At 40.4% G+C, this 22,806-nt stretch overlaps 1 protein-coding gene across 5 annotated transcripts in view; it reads left to right on the forward strand.

The window, feature by feature from the left end:
• Positions 1 to 478: 478 nt before the first annotated feature.
• Positions 479 to 22,806, forward strand: part of CCSER2 (coiled-coil serine rich protein 2) — a 166,580-nt gene continuing 144,252 nt past the window's right edge. The window contains exons 1-2 of one of the 5 annotated variants that reach the window (XM_055537937.1): positions 480 to 735; positions 10,111 to 10,243. The gene's annotated coding sequence lies outside the window, so the exon portion shown is untranslated. Of the gene's footprint in view, positions 736 to 8,630; positions 8,769 to 10,110; positions 10,244 to 22,806 lie in introns of those variants that run through there. The other 4 variants (XR_008699379.1, XM_055537927.1, XM_055537951.1 and 1 more) reach the window with 4 other exon arrangements.

Raw genomic sequence — 22,806 nt, forward strand, 5'->3', positions numbered from 1 at the left:
AAGATCTGCCCGAGTGTGTGGTTCTAACACTACCAGAGCAAGCACGGGAGGGCAGAGAACACAGATGGACTTAGAAATACAAACTGTTAGAGACGTCTTCTCTATCGAAGGTGGGAGAGAAGCCCATGTCAGACCCAAAGCTCAGACTACTCCTAACTTCTCAGGGTCAGGAGGTTGAATTGCCGGGTTTGACCACGGTCAGGCGACAAATGTTGGTTCAGAAGGCCGGCTATAGGTGGGTCAGCCTGTTTGAGGCATCACAGGTTTGCATCCAGCAAAGGCCTGAGTCAGGGGGCAGAGACGCAAGGTCAGTGGAAGGGGGCGGGTCCCGAGTGGGGGCGTAGCCTGGGAAAGGCTGGCGTGTGGGCGGGGGCGGTGCCAGAGGTGGGCCGAGGCTGGAGTCAGACGGCGGGGGCGGGCCCAGAGGCGGGGCCTAGCCCCAGACGGTTCGCGCCTGCGCGTAAGGGTACAGGGGGGCGGGGCTGCGCGCGCGCGGTGTGCGGGCTCCGGAGGGCGGAGTCCAGGCAGGCGCCGGCCGAGGGAGGGGGCGCGGTGGCTTTGGAGTCCTGCGCTCCCTCAGGCCGTGGACGCAATGGTGGCTGCTGCGGGGCAGGCGGCGGGACCGGCGTGGATGTGATGGGCGGCCCCTCGCTTCACCTGCCGTCCTTGGGCCTGTAGGTCGCTGTGCGACCCATAGCCGGGCCGCGGCTGAGGAGGCAGCGCGACCTCCGCACGGTGAGAGCCGGGGTCGGGGCGAGAGCCGGGGAGCGAAGTCGGGGGCGGGAGACGAGGGGCGGCGAGCCCCCACGGCAGCGCTGAGCAGGGGTCGCGCGGTCCTGGGCCCAGACCTGGGCTCTTGGGATAGGGCTGTGGCGTCTTCCGGCCTCCTGCCTTCCGGAGGACCCTCTGGAGCCCCCGCGAGCCGCCCGAGGCCGGGCAGCTGTGGAGCGGGGAGGCCAGACGCCCCTCGCCCCTGGGGCTGTGACAGGCGCATCGGGGGCCTTGGGCCCCTGGGGCTGCGGCCCTTCTCTCAGGAGAAATCAGAGGCAAGCTGAGATAGCCAGTGATTTCAGTCAGGATGCTTGTGAGGGTTGATAGGGGAAAGTACCGGGGTGCCCCGAATGACTGTGGGGTTTTTTTTTTTTCTTTTTAAAATTACTGGGCCCAAACAAAGACACACCCTAAAGACACATCTTGAGGAAAAACTTTGGTGGCCTACACCGTTGCATAGGTTCAGATTCTTCTTTTCTTTTTATGCATCTGCTGTTTCTCTACATATATATTTTTAATGCACCTTACTTTTTTTTTTTTGTCAGGCAAAGGGAGAATGAATCCTTTGGGGGAGCGTTTGATGGCCAAGCTTGAGTTTGAATTTCAATAATTGCAAATTCATCTCTGTAGGCTACCCAGCCAATTAGGCTTGCTGTTCCTAGACTAGGCCTGAGCAGCGTGGAAATTACCGATGCAGGGACTCTCTGCAGTCCCAGACTGAAGTGTGTATGTTTCACTCTCACTGGTAAAATAACTGGAAGGTAGCCTTTTCAAAATAATATTTTGAAAGACATTCCTTTTCACCCCCTCAGCATTGAAATATTAATCGAACCTATTAATTTTGCCATTTAAAAAAATTTCTTAAGCGTAACCTTTTAGACTAGTCTAAAGAGTGTTTGGTTGTGGCACTTCTTTAACCTAAAGGAATTTAAGATACTTGCTTTCTGCAGAAGATAGTCACAAAAAACATGGTTTATCTGTAATTGATTTATATATTACAAGAATTTAAGCATTCCTCCCTGTTTTGCCTGAAGTCAGACGTTATTATTGTTTACCTCTTTATTTACTACTTCATATCTTTAGTAGTTTCTTGCTTGTTTTCTTTGCTGGTTCATCAACACTGACGTTAAATAATCTTTAGGTAACACACACAACACACACTTCCTTGAACCTTTTAGCTGTAATTCATACTCTTTTACTTCAGCGTTGTATTAATATGCCATAGTAACAAACTGCTGGAAGCCATCCTGAACAGCAGGAGCTCTCCATTTAACAAAAACATAAGACAGTTTATTCTGCCTTTTCTCACTCAGACCTACATTTTCTGTTTGACTCAACTTTGAATGGGAAAGAAGGGGAGATGTTTAAATTTCATGTTTAAAAATCCATCAGTGACTCTTCATAATTTGTATTTGATAAAAGTCAGAGTCCTTCACAGTTTCTGGTACTCGTCTGTATTTCTGATTTCATCTTCTACCATTTTGCCTGCCCTCTCTGTACAAAGAGTACTTAGAGTTTTCTGAAGATGTCCTCTTCCTTTGTGCTTTTACCTCTATTGAGAATTTACCTGTTGCCTCTATTGATAATTCTTCTCTAGTAAACAACTTGCCCTTCAAGACCTGACCAAATTATCACCTCTGAATCTTGGCCAGACATCTTATCCCACTTGTCTCCACTGATGCATTAGTACATTGTACATTCTGCAGTTAGTACCTGTCAGTTGGTAGTTAATGATTACTTAATACGTCTGTGTCCACTAGACTTTTGGGCTTAAGGGAAGAGACATTTGCAACTCCTAACACATGCTGTTGTATGGCACAGGTGCCCACAAACTGTTCATTGAATGAATTTTTGAGGAATGCTCCTAATCTTGAATATAGTTTCTAGGCAAAGCACGTTAGCTACCTCTTTCCATGTTAGAAAACTTAGAAGAGATGACTGCACAAGGTACTTTAAAATTTCTAAGAATAAAGTCAAACTTACTGTTGCTAGTTAGGAATGAAACCCTATTTATGAAAACCCTATTCAGAAACCCTGTTATGAAACCCTTTATAAAAAAAAAGCCAATATGTTTTATGACACAAGAATGACAAAGAGTATGACCAGTAAGGATTTCTGCTTTTTAAATTTAGGCCTTTAAGACAAATTTGGCCAAGGTCATGCAGGTAGAAAAGGACAGAACTGGGATACAATCCAGGTCTTTTGACCATCTGTGTCCTTGCCCCTAGTTTCTTATTTTTAACTCTTTTTAACAATCAGAGTAGGAGGTTTTGAGAGGTTTGGACGTATTTAGTTAAGGGAGTCTATTAGTGGAATATCGAACTTGAAAGGATTAATAGATTATTTGGTTCAGCTTTAAAATTTTCACTCATTAAGCAACTAAATCCCCAAAGGGCAAGAACCTTACTTGAGGTCACTTAGAGTTACTTGTATCCCATATCTCCTGACGTCATGCTTGTGTATTTTTCATTATTCCATGGTGCTCTAGGGGAAAATGAGGAAGTTACCAATTTTCAGAGGGAGAGCAAATCAGCTTCAGCCTCCTTGACTGCTTAGCTGCCTGCCACTCTTAGGGTCTTAGAACCCTTGAGGCTAAGAAACATGATGATTCATTTGGGAATATAGGAGAAACCTAATCTCACTATTCCATTTGTCTAGAGAGATTTGGATCTCATTGCTCGACAGAGTGTCCTATAATAAGTGGCTTCTGCTCACCATATGGAGACCCCACATACAGTTACATTTTGATGGTAAAATAAGATTTAATAAAATAAGGTTGTAGCTGGCCGCTGCTACTGCTAAGTCGCTTCAGTTGTGTCCGACTCTGTGCGACCCCATGGACTGCAACCTACCAGGCTTCTCCGTCCATGGGATTCTCCAGGCAAGAACACTGGAGTGGGTTGCCATTTCCTTCTCCAATGCATGAAAGTGGAAAGTGAAAGTGAAGTCACTCAGTCGTGTCTGACTCTTAGCGACCCCATGGACTGCAGCCTACCAGGCTCCTCCATCCACGGGATTTTCCGGGCAACAGTACTGGAGTGGGGTGCCATTGCCTTCTCCAACAGCTGGCTAATAGCATAGTTAAAATTACATGTATGGCTAGCTGTATGTGAGAAGAGCTATCTGATTACACCTACATGATAGTTTTTTTGGGAAAGAAAAATTGGTTTTATGCCTTTGAAAACTTAGTTTTGGAATGTATACTTAGTATAATAGGCCTGATCAATATCAGCAGGCTACTTAATGGTCAAAAAATGAAAAAAAATTAAAATAAACTTAAAAGTTTTTTCTCATTTATTTGTAATATATACACGATTTTGTACTGTAATCAAAGCATAGATATAGTGTTCAATATTTGCTTTCATATTTAATGTTTTCTTATTGTTATGGTTTTTATGCATTTAAATTATTATACAGTGTTACAGTGAATTTATTTATAATAATTGGATATCTAAGCTGCTTCCCATTTTTCACAGGATGCAGTTAGTTAACTTGTAGAGGTCCTTTGTTTTGCTTCTTACCTTTAGGCTAAAGTTCCAGGAAGAGGCTTATAAGGTCAAAGGGTGTGAAGGTTTTTGTCATCTTTGAAAAATATTGCCAGATTTATTTCTGATGGTAGTATTTATTTACACTGCTTCCAGCAGCTTTATTGACCAGTTTTATTTTTTACTTTTACAGGCTTTTGTTTTTAACTTTTTTTCCCCATATGAGTATAAGAGTATCTGGTGTCTAAGATCACTGTTCACAATAGAAAAGGAAGTGCAGTATTTTTCTCATTGTATTTTCTTCTTTGTAGGATTGTTTATCTTTTGCTTATAAATTTACTGGAATCTTCTTACTAATTTTCATTAGCACTTAGCCTCATAAATATATTATTCTCTTGAAATACGTTTGTGATGTTTTATTTTTGTTATTTTTATTGCTGTAGACTTTCAATTTTAAAATTATTAAAATCATTGACTTAAAATTTTTTGTGTGAGATTTCATCTTTAGATTATGAGGTCTGAGAAAAATGTCCTTCCACCATATTTTTATTTTCTTAAGCTTGTAGAGTTTGTTTTATATATGTGTGTATATATGTGTATATATATATCTTTAACAATAATATATGCAGTTGTAATTGCATTTAAGTTATGTGGCTTTTATACTAAAGAGAATCACATTCTTATGAATATATGAATTTCCATTGCTAAACTACTGTCTTTTTTTCTTCTTGAACTTGGATAGGAAACAAAATGAAGCTAATATAGTTATTTTTTTTTAATAAATGGATTAAAAAAAAATAAATTTAGACCAAAAATTTCATGAAAGCAATATTTTGGTTAATTGAAATATTTGTTGGTTCAGGATTAACTAGAAGATCATTTCTGATTTAACTTTTATTGTTAATCATTCTAAAATATATGAAAATAAAATTTGGTTATCTTCTTCCTTTGGGAGTAAGATAGTCTAGATAGATGAGACAATCTTGGCATAATAGTTAACATTGATTGTCGGTACTTTGCTGGCACTTTGAATAGAACTTCTTACTTAATCTTCATAATGGCCCTAAGATGTGGGTTCTTTTCATATTTTCATTTTGGAAATCAGAAAGAGAGGTAAGGTGACCTGCCAAAGGTAACACAGCTAGTAAGCATTGGAACTAGAACTCAAACAGGCTGCCTGCTTTTGAAGTTCTCTATTTGAAAAATATATTATTTTCCCTGCTAAGGATTTGAACTTTATCTTCAGGTCCTGGAAGTATATTAGATGTTTCAAAGCAGAAGGATGATATAGGATGTTATATCTTTTAGGGAGATGGCTGCTGTGTCATTGGATACGTATTGACATATGTATATTGACATATTGTGGATATTGACATATTGTGGATATATGTTGAATTGTGTTTCTGGTAGGAAGTAGTTGAAAAAGGTCTAATGAGAAATGAAGCCTAAACTGCAAGTTGGAAGTAGAGATCAGGGGATATTATGGAAATATATGGAGCCTAGTAACTGATAAGAGAGTGGGAAGCTGGAGTGTTAATTTGGATGTTATCGAGTTGGGTAATGACAAATGACTATGTGCTCACAGCACTTTGTTCTGTTTTGCTCATAGCACTGACTGTAATTTATTGTACCTAAAACTTAGTGACACATTTACCTCCCCTATTGGGTTATGAACTTGCCAAGGCCAGGAACTGAGTAGAAAGCATGAGCTAATACAGGCAGATGGCAAGAAACGGAACTGGGGGTAGGAAACATGAAATCACCAAATCAAAAAGTGGCTGGAGGAGGAGAAGCTCTAGAGAGTGGCAGCTGTCAGGGAGAAGGGGAAAAGCCATCAGTGCAGGATTGGGTGTGCTAAGGAGAGGGGAGTGTCAGCACTGAAGAGAATACAGAATGCCACCGCCGGCTGCAGATGGCTTTGGTTTGTGTGATTTGCTGGTGGGCAGTGGCTCTGTGGAATTAAATAGTCTTTCCTTCGTTTCTGACCTTTTCCCCTCCTCAGGACCTTTTTCAGACTATGCTGTGTCCTCTTTATAGCTTTTGCCATCTGCTTGCTGCAGGTGCTGATGCTGGGGCCTGACTCAGCCTATGGAGAGCAACCAATCAGAATGATCCTTTCTTTTTAAGTGAATTGACCAAGCAAGAGCATGATAGGTGTAGTCGCTTGAGTTTTCAGTTCTTTTCTCCTGAGTTGGTTGCCTTGAATGCTTCCAGAATTACCTCTCTGACTTGGTTACTACCTCTGGTTGGTTGAGATTTGGAGTCATTTGGAAGCCAGAGGATTCTTAAAACCTGCATCCATGAAACATTTTCACATTTTCCATGTCAATCAGAAAGTTAATTTGAAAATATTTAGATCGTTTTTGAGGATTGTTGACCATCATTCCAAATAATTAAGAATCTGTGTTCTCTTTGTATAGTTCTCTCATTATCTAAGGTGTGGGAACTTGTTTTAAATTTCTGTGATCAGTTCCTAACTTACTTCATATGTCTGTTTTTCGAGGAGTCACTTAGAAAAGGAATTTGTGCATGATATCGTCTGCTGCCATTTGCTTCAGAGCATCCTTTCCTTCACTGTCTGCGTTGTCCTTTCTCTTATCCTTATGCCCAGTTTCTGTACTTGGTAAGTAGAATAGGAAGTGGAAAAGAGAAAAAATATGGGTAATTATTCCTCTCTCCCGCCTTTCCAGTTGTTACTCTTTTCCTTCCCTATTACTGCTCCCAGCTGTCCATTTTGGCATGATCTGCCCCATCTCTTCCAATTCTGTGTGTGGTAATGGGAGATGCAAGACAGCTCTTTAATTGAGGAATGCTGGATTTCTTAGGGTTTTGTTCTTCTGTGGTCTCTGTTTTGATGTCATATTAAAGAGCCTAGATGACATCTTATATCTTAACAGATGTTTTGATTCCCTGGCAATCTACTTCTCTTTAGAATGGAAAAAAATAAATGCAAGTCCTGTTTCTTTGAATCCCTCCTGCCTCCCTCCCCCCTCCCCCCACCCCCAACACCACCCCACCCCCCACCCGTCCTCCCATATCAAGATACCACAATCTTTTGATGATGGAGCCCCTAGTGGATACCCTAGAGACAATGAAGATAGGCAGTCACCAGAAGCTACTTTGAATTGTTGTTGTCATTATATTAATGAGACTTGGTTGCAGCCTGAGTGCTTTGGGGAAATTTGAGAGCTTTCTCTGACCATTATGTCTTGGCAGGCAGTGTTAGGCATGGGAGTTACAATTTTCTCAGAAGACCATAGCTCAGAAAAGCTGGGACTATTCATAAGAGCTGTTGAAGTGTATAGAATGGATCTGGTGATATTTTGATCTGAATTGGTAGGCCAGCCTACAGGAAACATATCCAGGTGGTATTTCTTTACAGGGAGGCAGGGATGGCCATTTCTTCCTCGTTTATTTAAAAATTTTATCTCAAGCTTATTTTATTTTGAGATAGTCTGGACTTGTCAGCCCTTATTTGTAATTGGCATCAGCTAGAGCCAGAGAAGGCAATGGCACCCCACTCCAGTACTCTTGCCTGGAAAATTCCATGGATGGAGGAGCCTGGTAGCTGCAGTCCATGGGGTCACTAAGAGTCAGGCACGACTGAGTGACTTCACTTTCACTTTCCACTTTCATGCATTGAAGAAGGAAATGGCAACTCACTCCAGTGTTCTTGCCTGGAGAATCCTAGGGACGGGGGAGCCTGGTGGACTGCCGTCTATGGGGTCGCACAGAGTCAGACACGACTGAAGCAACTTAGCAGCAGCAGCAGAGATGTAGATTTGGTCGTTTTTGTGGCCAGTTCTGCCGTTGACTTTTTTTTTAAATGACTTGAGGATTTCTTCATGGTAAGTTTCCTCAGCCCAGACTTTGAGACCAGTTCCTGGATCTGGATTTTCTTCGTCTATGCCATCTAGCCATTCAACAAATACTGCTGGGCACTTGCTAGTAATGATGCAGTGAAGAAAACATATTTTCTGATCTTGTAGGAACTTATATTCAAGTAACAAGATACTGGAAGTAAACAAGTATATATGTAATATGTTAATTATTTTTGTTGTTATTATTTAGTTGCTCAGTCATGTTTGACTCTTTTTGTGACCCCATGAACTGTAGCCTACCAAGCTCCTCTGTGCGTGGGATTTTCTAGACAAGAATACTGGAGTGGATTGCCTTTTCCTTCTCCAGGGGATCTTCCTGACCTAGGGGTCGAACCTGAGTCTCCTGCATTGGCAGGTGGATTCTTTACCACTGAGCCACCAGGGAAGCCCATCAGCTACTATATTGCTGTGGAAAAAAGCAAAGCAAAATCAGGTGGGAAAAACATGCAGGGGGGATGCTTCTGATTTATATAAGGCAGCCAGAGGAGGCTGCAGTGATGAGTGGTGAATGGAGATGTGGAAGAAGTGAGGTTGTGATTAATTTGTGCTGATATTAGGGGAGGGAATTTGAGGAAGATGAAATAAGAGTGCAGTCTTTTGTCTGAAGCATGCTTGTACTATTTGAAGAGTTGTAAGTAGATCTTTTTTTTTTTGTACTGTGGTGAGGGACAGGGATGCCAGGTGTGCTGCAGTTCATGGGGTCGCAAAGAGTCAGACATGACTTAACAACTGAACAACAACCACAAGTAGATCATTGGAGGCACTGAGAGAAATGACATGAAGGTGGAAGACGAGGTCAGAGAGATGTGGGAGGGGCTGAAGGGATGGCAGTGGGTGTGCAAAATAGATCATATATGACATTTTAGGCCAATAGATCTTTTCAGTTTTTACCCTTGAAGTGGGAAGCTATTGGTTGATTTTGACTTGTTTTAAATAGACCTCTTCAGCTGCTGTGTAGAGAATGTCAAAGGTGAGGCATAATTAGATAATTCAGCAGGCTTCTGCAATAACCCCCGATGGGAGATGATGGTGCTTTTAGGCAGGGCTGGGAGAAGTGCGCATGTTCTGTATACAGTACATTTTGAAGGTAGAGCCACCAGAATTTGGTGGTGGATTGGATGTGGGTTGTAGGTTTTGACCTGAAAACCTGAAAGAATGGCATTGCTGTTTACTGGCATGGGGAAAACTTCAGGAGAAGCAGGTTTTAGGGGTAAGTAATAAAGAGTTCAGTTTTGGATTTGTTAGCACTCCAAGTGGAGATACTGTCTAGACAGCTAGGTATACATGAGTACAGTTCAGGTCAGACAAATGGCTGGGGATGTAAGTTTCCTGTCATTGGCATAGAGGTAGTATTTAATACTATTAAAACTGATTGAGATAATCTAGGGAGTGAGAGACTTCTCCACTGGAGAAGTCAAGAGACTTTGCCTTGGGGTCCTATAATGCTGTTGGAGAGAGAGGGACCTGGAGAGCGAGAGTTAGTACTAGAGTTAAAAAAGGAGAGTGGATCACAAAGTCAGACACGACTGAAGATTGAGGAGGCGCGTGTGCGCACACGCACACACACACATCAATTTTATCCTAATCTGTGACCCTGAGGTCTGTCATTATCATATATGTGTCTTTATGTATTGACCTATTTTTTCCCAAATGAAGACAGTGGCTCCTGGAGAGAGATATAAAAGAGCATCTCTTCCCTCCAGTTTGGTGAGTTTTATTCAGTTCAAAAAACTGTAATTTTTATATGTGGGTAGCAAAATTTTTAAAGAGGTATTAGGAATCTGTTAAGTTTTTTTTTTGGTTGTTGTTATTTTGACCAGTTTTTCTTTGGTAATTTTTACTAATTACCATTCTCAGTAGTTTTTAGCACTGCTAGCCATGTGATTTGTGTGTTAGTTGCTCAGTCATGTCTGACTCTTTGCAACTCCATGGCGTGTAACTCAGCAGGCTTCTCTGTCTGTGGCATTTTCCAGGCAAGAATACTGGAGTGGGTTGCCATTCCCTTCTCCAGGGGGATCTTCCCAATCCAGGAATCGAACCAAAGTCTCCTGCATTGCAGGTAGATTCTTTATCGTCTGAGCCACCAAGGAAGCCCTTAGCTGTGTGGTAGGTTCTGAATTTTGATTTGGTTTTCTCTGTCTGCTCTTGTAGTTTTATTATGAAGTACCTTAAATTTTTTTTTAAGTAATAAAAACCTTTTAAAGTATAAGCAAAATACTTTTATTTATTTATTATTATTATTTTTTTATCTTTTTTTTTAAATTTTATTTTATTTTTAAACTTTACAATATTGTATTGGTTTTGCCAAATATTGAAATGAATCCGCCACAGGTATACATGTGTTCCCCATCCTGAATCCTCCTCCCTCCTCCCACCCCATACCATCCCTCTGGGTCGTCCCAGTGCACCAGCCCCAAGCATCCAGTATCGTACATCGAACCTGGACTGGCAACTCGTTTCATACATGATATTATACGTGTTTCAATGTCATTCGCCCAAATCTTCCCACCACTGCTGGGCATACACACTGAGGAAACCAGAAGGGAAAGAGACACGTGTACCCCAGTGTTCATCGCAGCACTGTTTATAATAGCCAGGACATGGAAGCAACCTAGATGTCCATCAGCAGATGAATGGATAAGAAAGCCATGGTACATATACACAATGGAGTATTACTCAGCCATTAAAAAGAATACATTTGAATCAGTTCTAATGAGGTGGATGCAACTGGAGCCTATTATACAGAGTGAAGTAAGCCAGAAAGAAAAACACCAATACAGTATACTAACGCATATATATGGAATTTAGAAAGATGGTAACAATAACCCTGTATACGAGACAGCAAAAGAGACACTGATGTATAGATCAGTCTTATGGACTCTGTGGGAGAGGGAGAAGCAAAATACTTTTAAGGGAAAAACTCAGCGGCCACTCTTTCTCCTTTTTTTCTAACGTCTCTGGTTGCACTTGTGCTGTAATTGTTTCTGATTATGGAGTTATCTGAGATGAGTTCGGAAACTCACGTTGAAAGCCCATATTACAGTTACAGCACTTTATGTGCCTCTTTCTGTGGTTCACTTATGGTTGAGTAAGTAGTTGTCAATATTTAGTGCCGGAGCATTATTGCAGCCGTTTCTTCGACTTCTTTAGTTTTCTTCCAGCTTTTCTTTCCTTAGCCACTGATCATTGCTGCTGACTTGGATTTCTGAAACAAGCTTTGTTATTGCTTAAGAACCTTCTGTGTCCCTGCCCTGCGTCTGTCTTCTTTCCCTCCTCCTACCTGCACTTGTTCTCTGCTTTAGGGATGTAGAGTACTCCTTAGGGAATACTAGGGCACATTTGAGGTTTCTTACCACTGGACGACAGGGGAGGGGTCAGATTCCTTATCAGTGTACAGAAAGTCCTTCATGAGCTGTGGCCCTCACCTCTGTCATGGTTCCATGAAGATGAGAAACTCTTTGACATCCCTGTGCTTTTGCACATACTATTTCTTATTTTTACAGAATACTCTTCAACTTAGCTCTATCTTGTTAAGTGACTTCATCTTTTGAAAAGCTCAGCATAGACATCTCCTTTTCCAGGATGGCTTCTGGGTCCATTTTTATCAGGTCTCCTCTCCCCATCTTCCATTATCTTCTCTGTCCTGTTACCTGTGTTCCTTTACATTTTGCAGTTATTTGTTGTAGTATTTGCTGTATGTTACTTTGTTTGCTTTTTGTCTGGTCTCCCTTGTTCCATTGCAAACTGATAGTCCCTCAATAAATTTTTGTTGAATGAATAATTGAATAAAGCAAGTAATTATTCAGTTCAGTTCAGTCGTGTCCGACTTTCTGTGACTCCATGAATCGCAGCACGCCAGGCCTCCCTGTCCATCAGCAACTCCCAGAGTTCACTCAGACTCACGTGCATCGAGTCAGCGATGCCATCCAGCCATCTCATCCTCTGTCATCCCCTTCTCCTCCTGCCCCCAATCCCTCCCAGCATCAGAGTCTTTTCCAATGAGTCAACTCTTGGCATGAGGTGGCCAAAGTACTGGAGTTTCAGCTTCAGCATCATTCCTTCTAAAGAAATCCCAGGGCTGATCTCCTTCAGAATGGACTGGTTGGCTCTCCTTGCAGTCCAAGGGACTCTCAAGAGTCTTCTCCAACACCACAGTTCAAAAGCATCAATTCTTCGACGCTCGGCTTTCTTCACAGTCCAACTCTCACATCCATACATGACCACTGGAAAAACCATAGCCTTGACTAGATGGACCTTTGTTGACAAAGTAATGTCTCTGCTTTTGAACATGCTATCTAGGTCGGTCATAAGTTTTCTTCCAAGGAGTAAGCATCTTTTAATTTCATGGCTGCAGTCACCATCTGCAGTGATTTTGGAGCCCAAAAAAATAAAGTTTGTCACTGTTTCCACTGTTTCCCCATCTATTTCCCATGAAGTGATGGGACCAGATGCCATGATCTTCGTTTTCTGAATGTTGAGCTTTAAGCCAGCTTTTTCACTCTCCTCTTTCACCTTCATCAAGAGGCTTTTTAGTTCCTCTTCACTTTCTGCCATAAGGGTGGTGTCATCTGCATATCTGAGGTTATTGATATTTCTCCCGGCAATCTTGATTCCAGCTTGTGCTTCTTCCAGCCCAGCATTTCTCATGATGTCCTCTGCATATAAGTTAAATAAGCAGGGTGACAATATATAGCCTTGACGTACTGCTTTTCCTATTTGGAAACAGTCTGTTGTTCCATGTCCAGTTCTAACTGTTGCTTCCTGACCTGCATATAGGTTTCTCAAGAGGCAGGTCAGGTGGTCTGGTATTCCCATCTCTTTCAGAATTTTCCACAGTTTATTGTGATCCACACAGTCAAAGGCTTTGGCATAGTCAATAAAGCAGAAATAGATGTTTTTCTGGAACTCTCTTGCTTTTTCGATGATCCAGCGGATGTTGGCAATTTGATCTCTGGTTCCTCTGCCTTTTCTAAAACCAGCTTGAACAACTGGAAGTTCACGGTTCACGTATTGCTGAAGCCTGGCTTGGAGAATTTTGAGCATTACTTTACTAGCGTGTGAGATGAGTGCAATTGTGCGGTAGTTTGAGCATTCTTCGGCATTGCCTTTCTTTGGGATTGGACATCAGTTTAATTTTTACAGGATGTGCAAATAAACAATTCAGACAGCATTCTCAAAGCCAAAGACTCACCCTCATAGTGTCTTAGGAAACTGACATTTTGTTAAATATTTGTTCTTATGAGCAAATAATAATATTTGTTGATGATTCATTATATAGCTCAAATTTCTCTTTTTGTCTGAATATCTGAATGTAGCTGACTTGAGCAATACAGGTTTGAACTGCATGTCCACTTATGTGTGGAATTTTTTCCAAAGTAGATACTATAGTACTGTACCATCTTGGTTGGTGACATCTGCAGATGCAGAGGGACCAACTATAGGGAAGGCTGACTGTAAGTTGTACTTGATTTTCAGCTGCATGGAGAGTTGGCACGCTTAGCTCCTGTGGTTTCATTTTTTTTCTGTTTGATGTTTCTGTTTGGATATTGTCCTTAGACATCTCTCATCCTAACATATCTTAAACTAAACCATATCTTCCCTAAACTTTATCTTGACTTCTCCATTAGTGTTTTCTATATTACCATCTTGTAGTCACTTAGGTTTCTCTGTGGTAACTTTGAATCTTCCTTCTGTATCTTGTCATTACTGAGTTCTTTCGTAATTCAACAAAATTTTTTTGGCCACTTCCTGTGTTCCTGTTTTGTTCTAATGGTGAGAGGCCTAATAAGAGAGGGTCCCAGTCCACAAATGATTACGATGCAATGTGATGGGTATAATAATTTAGTAATAGTGGAATATCTAGGGCACCCTGGGATTAGAGAATATCTCTCTTTCATGTATCTCTTTAATTCTTATTTTGTCTACTGCCAGCATCTTTCAGGCCCTTGTTATTAACGTTTAGATAATTTTGCTGCTAAGTCGCTTCAGTCGTGTCTGACTCTGTGCGACCCCATAGACGGCAGCCCACCAGGCTCCCCCGTCCCTGGGATTCTCCAGGCAAGAATTTTAAGACTGCTTAATAGCTTGTAACTCTCTTGTCATTCCAGTTCATCATGAAATTTGTCACCAGGCTAGTTGTTTCAAAAAGGAAAGAAGAAAGCTACTTGTCTTTCTTTTTTCTCACAGAATAAAATCTAAAATAGAATAAAATCTGGAATGCAAGTCTTTGGCCCAGACTTCCTTTCTTGTCTTCTGCTACATGAACCTTTCATTCCAGCAAAACTCTCCCACATTCTGTTCCAAATACACTTTGCACTCTTCCTTTTTTGTTTCCTCCTCCCAACAATGTTTTTTTTTTTTTTTTTTTCTCTTGCTCCTTCTACTCACTGAGATTGTATCTATCCTTGGACATAATTACTAATTGTTAAATCCTGTGTGAACTGTTTAGATGATCATGCCCATATTCTTGACACCCTCTTTTTCTTGGCTTCCGTGATATCACTCTCTCCTGTTTCTCTTTCTTACCTCTTCTTTCTCAACCGTCATTACTAACTGCTGTCCCTTAATGTTCATATTTTCTAAGGTTTCAGCCTGACCTCTTTTTTTCTTCATTGTTATGCTTTCTTGAACACACATTATTTTTTGTTATCTCATACATGTTCATTTATTCACCCTAGTTTCTCTCTTGAGCACCCCAGTCCTTAAGTTTGCTGTTTAGAATGTCCACTGTTTGTTTAACAGAAAATCTGAAACTTAAAACATCAAATATTTGTACATGGTCTTCTCTGGACTCACGTATTTACTTCATTTCCTGACTTGGCTAGTGATGTTGCCAGTCACTCAGTTACCCAAGTTGTAAACCTGAGAATCATCTTGACTTCTGTTCTTTTTCCTTTGGCGGTCAAGTTCTGCTGATGGAGCTTTTCCTTCCCCATTCTCCTTACTGTTTCCTTGGGCCAGGCTCTAATATTCTGAGTAGACCATTGTAAAAAGCCCTTTTGAAAGTGATTCTTCTCCTTGTGTCCTGGATATTCTACAGGAAATGCATGTTGGTTGTATCCAGCAGGAATGTCAAAGGCAAAATAATTTTGAATCTGCCAGCCTAGAATAGCACTTGAACCAAGGACTAAACGTTGTGTATCCATTAAAGGTCTATTTCCTGAATATCTCTGTTAGGTGACATTGGTATATGCTTTTTACAAGAAATTTGCTTAAGGGTTAATAACATAATCTGTAAGGATAATGGGAAAAAGCAAGAAAAGATACATGGATAAGTGCCAGATACAACCTTACAGGACATTTTCTTAATGAGGTAGGAAAAGAGATTAATGGTTTGAAAGTAATACTTGCTGTTCTGTGTCCAAATGCCAGTTAAAGAACAACTGAGTTTAGGAAGATCTTGAGGCTGTGAATAAATGAAAATAGGAGCTTTAGTGTGGAGAACTGTAAGCTAATATATTTGAGTAGTACTTTGAAGAGATGCTGTTTAACTGTCAGTTAATACCCAGAAGAGACTCCTGATATCATTGTTGCATGTTCCTGGAAGATGCTGGCCTAATATGCTGATGCTGCAGATAGGATAACATAATCACCGTACCTCTACATCCTTTAATATGACTCACCAGCACAAGTTGTTAGTATTGAGTCATCATTTTCTGAACCCAGATATAGCCATAGAAGAGCTCTTTAGTTTCCTGAACTTTTTCTTGATTTGCTAACAGATTTTGTAAAATTTTGTGGAATTTGTCTTACTTGTAACATTTAAAGAATTCTACATTGCAGAAGAAAGTATTTTAAGATTTGAATCCTTTATATTCTGGATGCTTTAGCACATATTTCAAAATAATTGAATTTATATGTTGGTGAATATTTTGCAGAAATATTAAGTGTATTTTTATTAGCCTTTGCTACATTGTTGATCTTTATTTACGTTTTGGATAAATTTAGGGTTTGTGAGGCTGGCAGTAGATTCTCACTTGGAAATTATGTTGGAAAAATCTTTGAGCATCTGTAATGTAGCATTTTGACATTTAGGATGGGGTGTGTGTATCATTTTGGCTTACATTGTTCTGCATAGGGAGCACCCTAGAGGAGGTAAGAAAGAAAGGTAAAAAGTCTTCAGAGAGAATAAGGTGGACCAAGGTACATGAGTGGGCATTTTGAGCCAAGGCGGGTAGTACGGCTCCAAGACTGATAAGAAGTCCCAAAAGATCATGGTATGGTCACAGATCCTTGGGTGGTTTGGTATAAGTGGAAGACAGGGTTTATTGTGCAGTGATGAGAGAGAGCTGCTGCAAGGGAATGAAAGCCAGATTTTGAAGGTTTTTTTGTCTTAACTGCATTTTCTTTTAATTTTTATTTTTAGTTGGAGGATAATTGCTCTACAGTGTTGTGTTGGATTCTGCTGTATAACAGCGTGAATCAGCCAGAGGTGTACACGTTCCCCCTCCTTCCTGAGCCGCCTCCCAGCCCCTCCTTCCACCGCACCCCCAGGTCGTCTCAGAGCACCAAGCCGAGCTCCCTGTGTTGTGTTTAGTTGCATTTTCTTACAGTCTGTGTGTCTATGGATAGGTCGTGTGGTTTCTCCAGTTTCATTTTGCTTAACTTTACAACATGAGAATAATGAAAATATCTACATTGTAGGATAGTTGTGAGGTTTAAATGAGGTATTGTAGGTACCTGGGATACAAGTCCTTGTTGATGTCACCTGCTGCTGTTAGTACTGTTTTAAAGCATTTGTTCTTTGGAGGGCCACTGAAAGAGTTTGAGTTGAAAAGGGAAATGATGAGATTTGTGATTTTAAGTATCAACTCTGGGAAAGCTATAGGGATGAAATGAAGGGGAAGAAACTGAAGGTAGGAATTAAGAAAAATTATGCTAGAATACTAGCTAGAGATGGTAAGATTCTAGATTAGGAAATGAGGTAGTGTTGGAGAAGACAGGATAGAGTTGAGAATTATTACAAATTGACATGACATTGTATTCCATGAGTTGGAGAGATTTAAAGGAAACGATTCATGGGGTCGCAAAGAGTTGGACACGACTGAGCGACTGAACTGAAACTGAACTGAACTGAAAGGAAACTAGGAGAGCAGACAGCCATCATGGAGTACCCAGCTAGGTAGGAAGCACTGTATTCTCCTACTCATAAGAGAGTGCAGAGAGGGTGGTTAGAAGCCAGAACTTGTTATTGCCAGGGAGCTAATGACTGAGCTGGGTTGCCTACTTTTCCTCAGTGGGGCATGAGCATTTGGGCAAGTCTGGATGAGTCCAGAGCAGTGACTCTGGGCAGCTCACTGGGATGAGATAATGGGATGGGATAATGTGCCTACTGTCAGGAAACTCTCATGGGTGGAGAAGAAGAATAACATAGACCACAAGTAGACCTAAGTGTAGTGGGGCGTCCCAGGTGGTGCTAGTGGTAAAGAACCTGCCTGCCAGTGCAGGAGACATAAGAGACATGAGTTTGATTCCTGGGTCAGGAAGATCCCTTGGAGGAGGAAATGACAACCCACTCCAGTAGTCTTGCCTGGAGAAACCCGTGGACAGAAGTCTGGCAGGCTGCAGTCCATAGGATTGCAGAGTCAGACACAGCTGAAGCAACTTAGTATATATAGACCTAAGCAGTACCAGGTATGAGATAGAAAAAGCTAATCCCTGAGAAGTTGGAATGACTGACAGTGTTGTGCCGTATTATTATTTAGATTTTCTAATTACTAAAAGAGGATCAAGCCCTACTAGAGACTCACCTAAGGTAGTCTTGTTAATTTTACAAGCCCAGAAGTATCCTTCAGACATTTGCTATTTTAACATTTGATAGTGAGACCTTTTGAAGTATTACTTTATAGTCATTTTGGGTAAAGATGTATTTCTATTTTTTAGTTGTGTTTTTTTTGAAATACTTTATACCCTTTATGTTTGTGTATTTTCATTTAATTGTGTTGTGTCTGGCAAGTTTAACTGTAGCATTTGAAAAACTACCTTTCACAGTAAAATGATTAGTTTTTAATTTGTTTATTACTAAGTTGACTATTCTTACCTGACATAATTTTACTTAAACATTCTTTCATAACAGAGAGCAAAGTTCTATCTAGAATCTTATGACATGTATTTTCTTGTTACTGAAGTGTTATATGCGTTTTATTGACCAGTTGCCAGTATAGGTTAAATATAAATGTACTTTGATTTTAAGGTGTGGTTTTAAGACTTCAGACTTCTGTGGTTTTAATACTCTGACTTCAGCCTTTAACTTTTTTCAGTCGTAGTTTATGAAATTATCTATTGTTTGTGTCTTTAAGGTAAACATGATTTTGGGATTGTTCATAGTGATATTAGTATTTTCATTTCTTTATCAGCAACCCCTAGTTGTTATATTTCTTTTTCTATGGAATTAGAATAAGACTCTTTCCTACATATTGCTATGTCCAAGGTAAAACAAACAAACCCAAAACACCCTTTTACTAGAATTGTAGTCATAACATTTATTTTCTTCAGTAACTTTCATTTCTTCACTTAGTAGCTTTTACTGTTTTTTCTACATCTTTAAGAATGAAAATTATTCAAATATGTTGTGGTCCTTGTTTTCAAGGAGCTTGCAGTCTAGTAGAGAAAGTAGAACACATGTAGACATGATTTTAAAGATAAAATGGTGTGATACTTGCTATACTTAGAGAGGCATAGGAGTGTTTAGGAGGAACACTTGATCCGGGTAGAGATCACATGGACATGCTAATTCTACAGTGAGGTTTATTGTTTATGTTACATGAAAAGAGAAAATACAGAAGCACAGAGCTGTCATCTAGTAGCCTGATGTAGATCAGAACATAAGGCATAGGACATTCCAGAGAGCAGAAGTATAGATATAGTACTTCATGCGAGGTTGCAAATTGCAAAAACCTGTTCTGGTCCTTCACCTCTTGTCATGCCATCTCTTTGTAGAGCTGTTGTGTATACTTCTTATCTCCCTGGGGGGGACACTGCTCTGGGTAGTAGAAGAGACAAGTTGGCTTGTTGAGGGGAAATACATATGAGATGGGTTGATTTGTTAGCATGAGTAAGAGAAATTTAGCACTGACTGCTTAAAACTTTTTTTTCTTTTAAATTTGGAAATTATTTCATATTCAGAAAAGTTACAAGAATGAGAGTAATACAGAGACTGAGTAGTGTTTATCCAGGTTCACCTTTTGTTAATATTTTATGCCGTTTGCTTATCATTTGCTCTCTCACGTATGTACTTAAATACTTATATGTATACATATGTCTGTATATGTGTCTGTGTTCTTGCACGTGCCCACATGTGCCAAGCATTTGGGAGTAAGTTGCATATGTCATGATGTGTACATGCTAAGTTGCTTCAGTCGTGTCAGACTCTGTGTGACACCATGGACTGTAACCCAGCAGGGTCCTCTGTCCATGGGCTTTTTCAGGCAAGAATACTGGGGTGGGCAAGAATAGTGAATACAAACTACTTCACTAAATTTTACATTGATAGAGTAATTTAATCTACCATTTGTATTCCAATTTTAAAAAAATTGACTGAGTCTCTTTTATAGCTTTAACCCCCTTCCACAGACTGCCTTTTAAAGAGCAGAGAATGAATCTTGAGAGATTTTTGGTAGCAGTTTTCTATTAAAGGTTTAAAGGAAATCATGGAGACTCAAGTTGGATTCCCCTTTTATTCTGCATCTTGTCTGTCCCCCAGTCTTTCCATCTCAGAAAATGGCAGCACCATTAGAACAACCATAAGTTGTTCCATTGAATCTATCACCAAATGCTATGGCTCCTATCTCCCCAGTCACCTTGAACTCCTTTCTGTCCATCAACTTCACCCTGCCTCTCCATATTTCTCATCTGAATCCTTCCTGCCTAGCTTCTAAACTGATTTCCCTGCTTTCATCTTTTCTCTCTTACAATTCATTCTCCACATAACAGCCGGAATAATCTTTTAGAAATGAAAATTGGATCGTGTCACTCTCTTGCTTATAGCCTTGATTGGCTTTTCATTGCATCAGACTGCTAGCTCCTTTTAGATAACAACTTAAATATTATCCCTCTAAGATGCTTTCCTTGATATCTAGGATGCTCTTTTCTCCTAGCATTTCACTGTTTTTCTGCATAGGATTTATGATTCATACTTGTTTACTTGTATTTTTTTTTCTTTTTTTCTGTCTCCTATACCAGACTAATTGCAAAAACCGCAGCAGTCATGTCTATTCTGTCAGCTTCTGTATACCTAGCGCTTAGTGTATTGCTAGGCGCTTAGCAAGTCATTAATAAATATGTGAATACTCTAGTAAAAGGAGACCTGGGGGGGTTTCTAGGTCTGCTGTCCGCTCAGTGTAAGAGTCTGCACTGTTTCTGGCAAGTGACTATCTGTCTTGTTTCTGAATGCATTAACTTGTTGAGTAAATTCTGACAGTTTGAAAAGTTTTCATTATTTTGGTCATAGTTTTTCCTCCAAGGAGCAAGCATCTTTTAATTTCATGGCTACAGTCACCATCTGCAGTGATTTTTGGAGCCCCTCAAAATATAGTCTCTCACCGTTTCCATTGTTTACCCATCTATTTGCCATGAAGTCATGGGACTGGATGCCATGATCTTAGTTTCCTGAATGTTGAGTTTTAAGCCAACTTTTTCACTCTCCTCTTTAAGAGGCTTTTTAGTTCTTTGCTTTCTGCCATAAGGGTGGTGTCATCTACATATCTGAGGTTATTGATATTTCTCCTGGCAATCTTGATTCCAGCTTGTGCTTCATCCAGCCTGGCATTTTGCATGATGTACTCTGCATATAAGTTAAATAAGTAGGGTGACAGTATGCAGCCTTGACATACTGCTTTCCCGATTTGGAACCAGTCAGCTGTTCCATGTCCAGTTCTAACTGTTGTTTCTTGACCAGCATACAGATTTCTTAGGAGGCAGGTCAGATGGTCTGGTATTTCCATCTCTTGAAGAATTTTCTACAGTTTGTTATGATTTACATAGTCAAAGGCTTTGGTGTAGTCTATAAAGCAGAAGTAGGTGTTTTTCTGGAACTCTCTTGCTTTATCGATGGTCCAGCATATGTTGGCAATTTGATCTCTGGTTTCTCTGCCTGTTCTAAATCCAGCTTGAACATCTGGAAGTTCACGGTTCACATACTGTTGAAGCCCGGCTTGGAGAATTTTGAGCATTACTTTGCTAGGGTGTGAGATGAGTGCAATTGTGTGGTAGTTTGAGCATTCTTTGGCATTGCCTTTCTTTGGGATTGGAATGAAAACTGACCTTTTCCAGTCCTGTGGCCACTGCTGAGTTTTCCAACTTTCCTGGCGTATTGAGTGCATTTTTACAGCATTGTCTTTTAGTATTTGAAATAGTTCAACTGGAATTACATCACCTCCACTAGCTTTGTTCGTAGTGATGCTTCCTAAGGCCCACTTGACTCACATTCCAGGATGTCTGGCTCTAGGTGAGTGATCACACCATTGTAGTTATCTGGGTCCTGAAGATCTTTTTTGCTTAGTTCTTCTGTGTATTCTTGCCACCTCTTCTTAATATCTTCTGCTTCTGTTAGGTCCCTACCATTTCTATCCTTTATTGTGCCCATCTTTGCATGAAGTGGTCCCTTGGTATGTCTGATTTTCTTGAAGAGGTATCTAGTCTTTCCCATTCTGTTGTTTTCCTCTTTTTCTTTGCAGTGATCACTGAGGAAGCCTTTCTTATCTCTCCTTGCTATTCTTTGGAATTCTTCATTCAAATGGATGGAGTCAATCTTTCCTTTTCTCCTTTTTCTTTAGCTTCTTTTCTTTTCTCAGCTATTTGTAAGACCTCCTCAGACAACCATTTTGCCGTTTTGTATTTCTTTTTCTTGGGGGTCATCTTGATCCCTGCCTCCTCTACAATGGCATGAACCTCCATCCATAGTTCTTCATGCACTCTATCAAATCTAATCCCTTGAATCTATTTCTCACTTCCACTGTATAATTGTAAGGGATTTTATTTAGGTCATACCTGAATGGTCTAGTGGTTTTCCCTACTTTATTCAATTTAAGTCTGAATTTTTCAATAAGGAGTTGATGGTCTGAGCCACAGTCAGTTCCTGGTCTTGTATTTGCTGACTCTGTAGAGCTTCTCCATCTTTGGCTGCAAGGAATATAGTCAGTCTGATTTCGGTATTGACCGTCTTGTGATGTCCATGTGTAGAGTCTTCTATTGTGTTGTTGGAAGATGGTGTTTGCTACGACCAGTGCATTCTCTTGGCAAAACTCTGTTAGCCTTTGCCGTGCTTCATTTTGTACTCCAAGGCCAAATTTGCCTGTTATTCCAGGTGTTTCTTGACTACATACTTTGGCATTTCAGTCCCCTATAATGAAAAGGACATCTTTTTCGGGTGTTAATTCTAGAAGGAATTGTAGGTCTTCATAGGTGTTCAACTTCAGCTTCTTTAGCATTACTGGTCAGGGCATAGACATGGATTACCGTGATGTTGAATGGTTTGCCTTGGGAACGAACAGAGATCATTCTGTGATTTTTGAGATTGCATCCAAGTGCTGCATTTCGGAGTCTTGTTGACTGTGATGGCTACTTCATTTCTTCTAAGGGATTCCTGCCCACAGTAATAGAAATAATGGCCATCTGAGTTAAATTCACCCATTCCAGCCCATTTTAATTCACTGATTCCTAAAATGTCGATG

The sequence above is a fragment of the Bubalus kerabau genome, chromosome 1 (genome assembly GCF_029407905.1).
Source record: "Bubalus kerabau isolate K-KA32 ecotype Philippines breed swamp buffalo chromosome 1, PCC_UOA_SB_1v2, whole genome shotgun sequence".
Taxonomy (NCBI): Eukaryota; Metazoa; Chordata; class Mammalia; order Artiodactyla; family Bovidae; genus Bubalus; species Bubalus kerabau.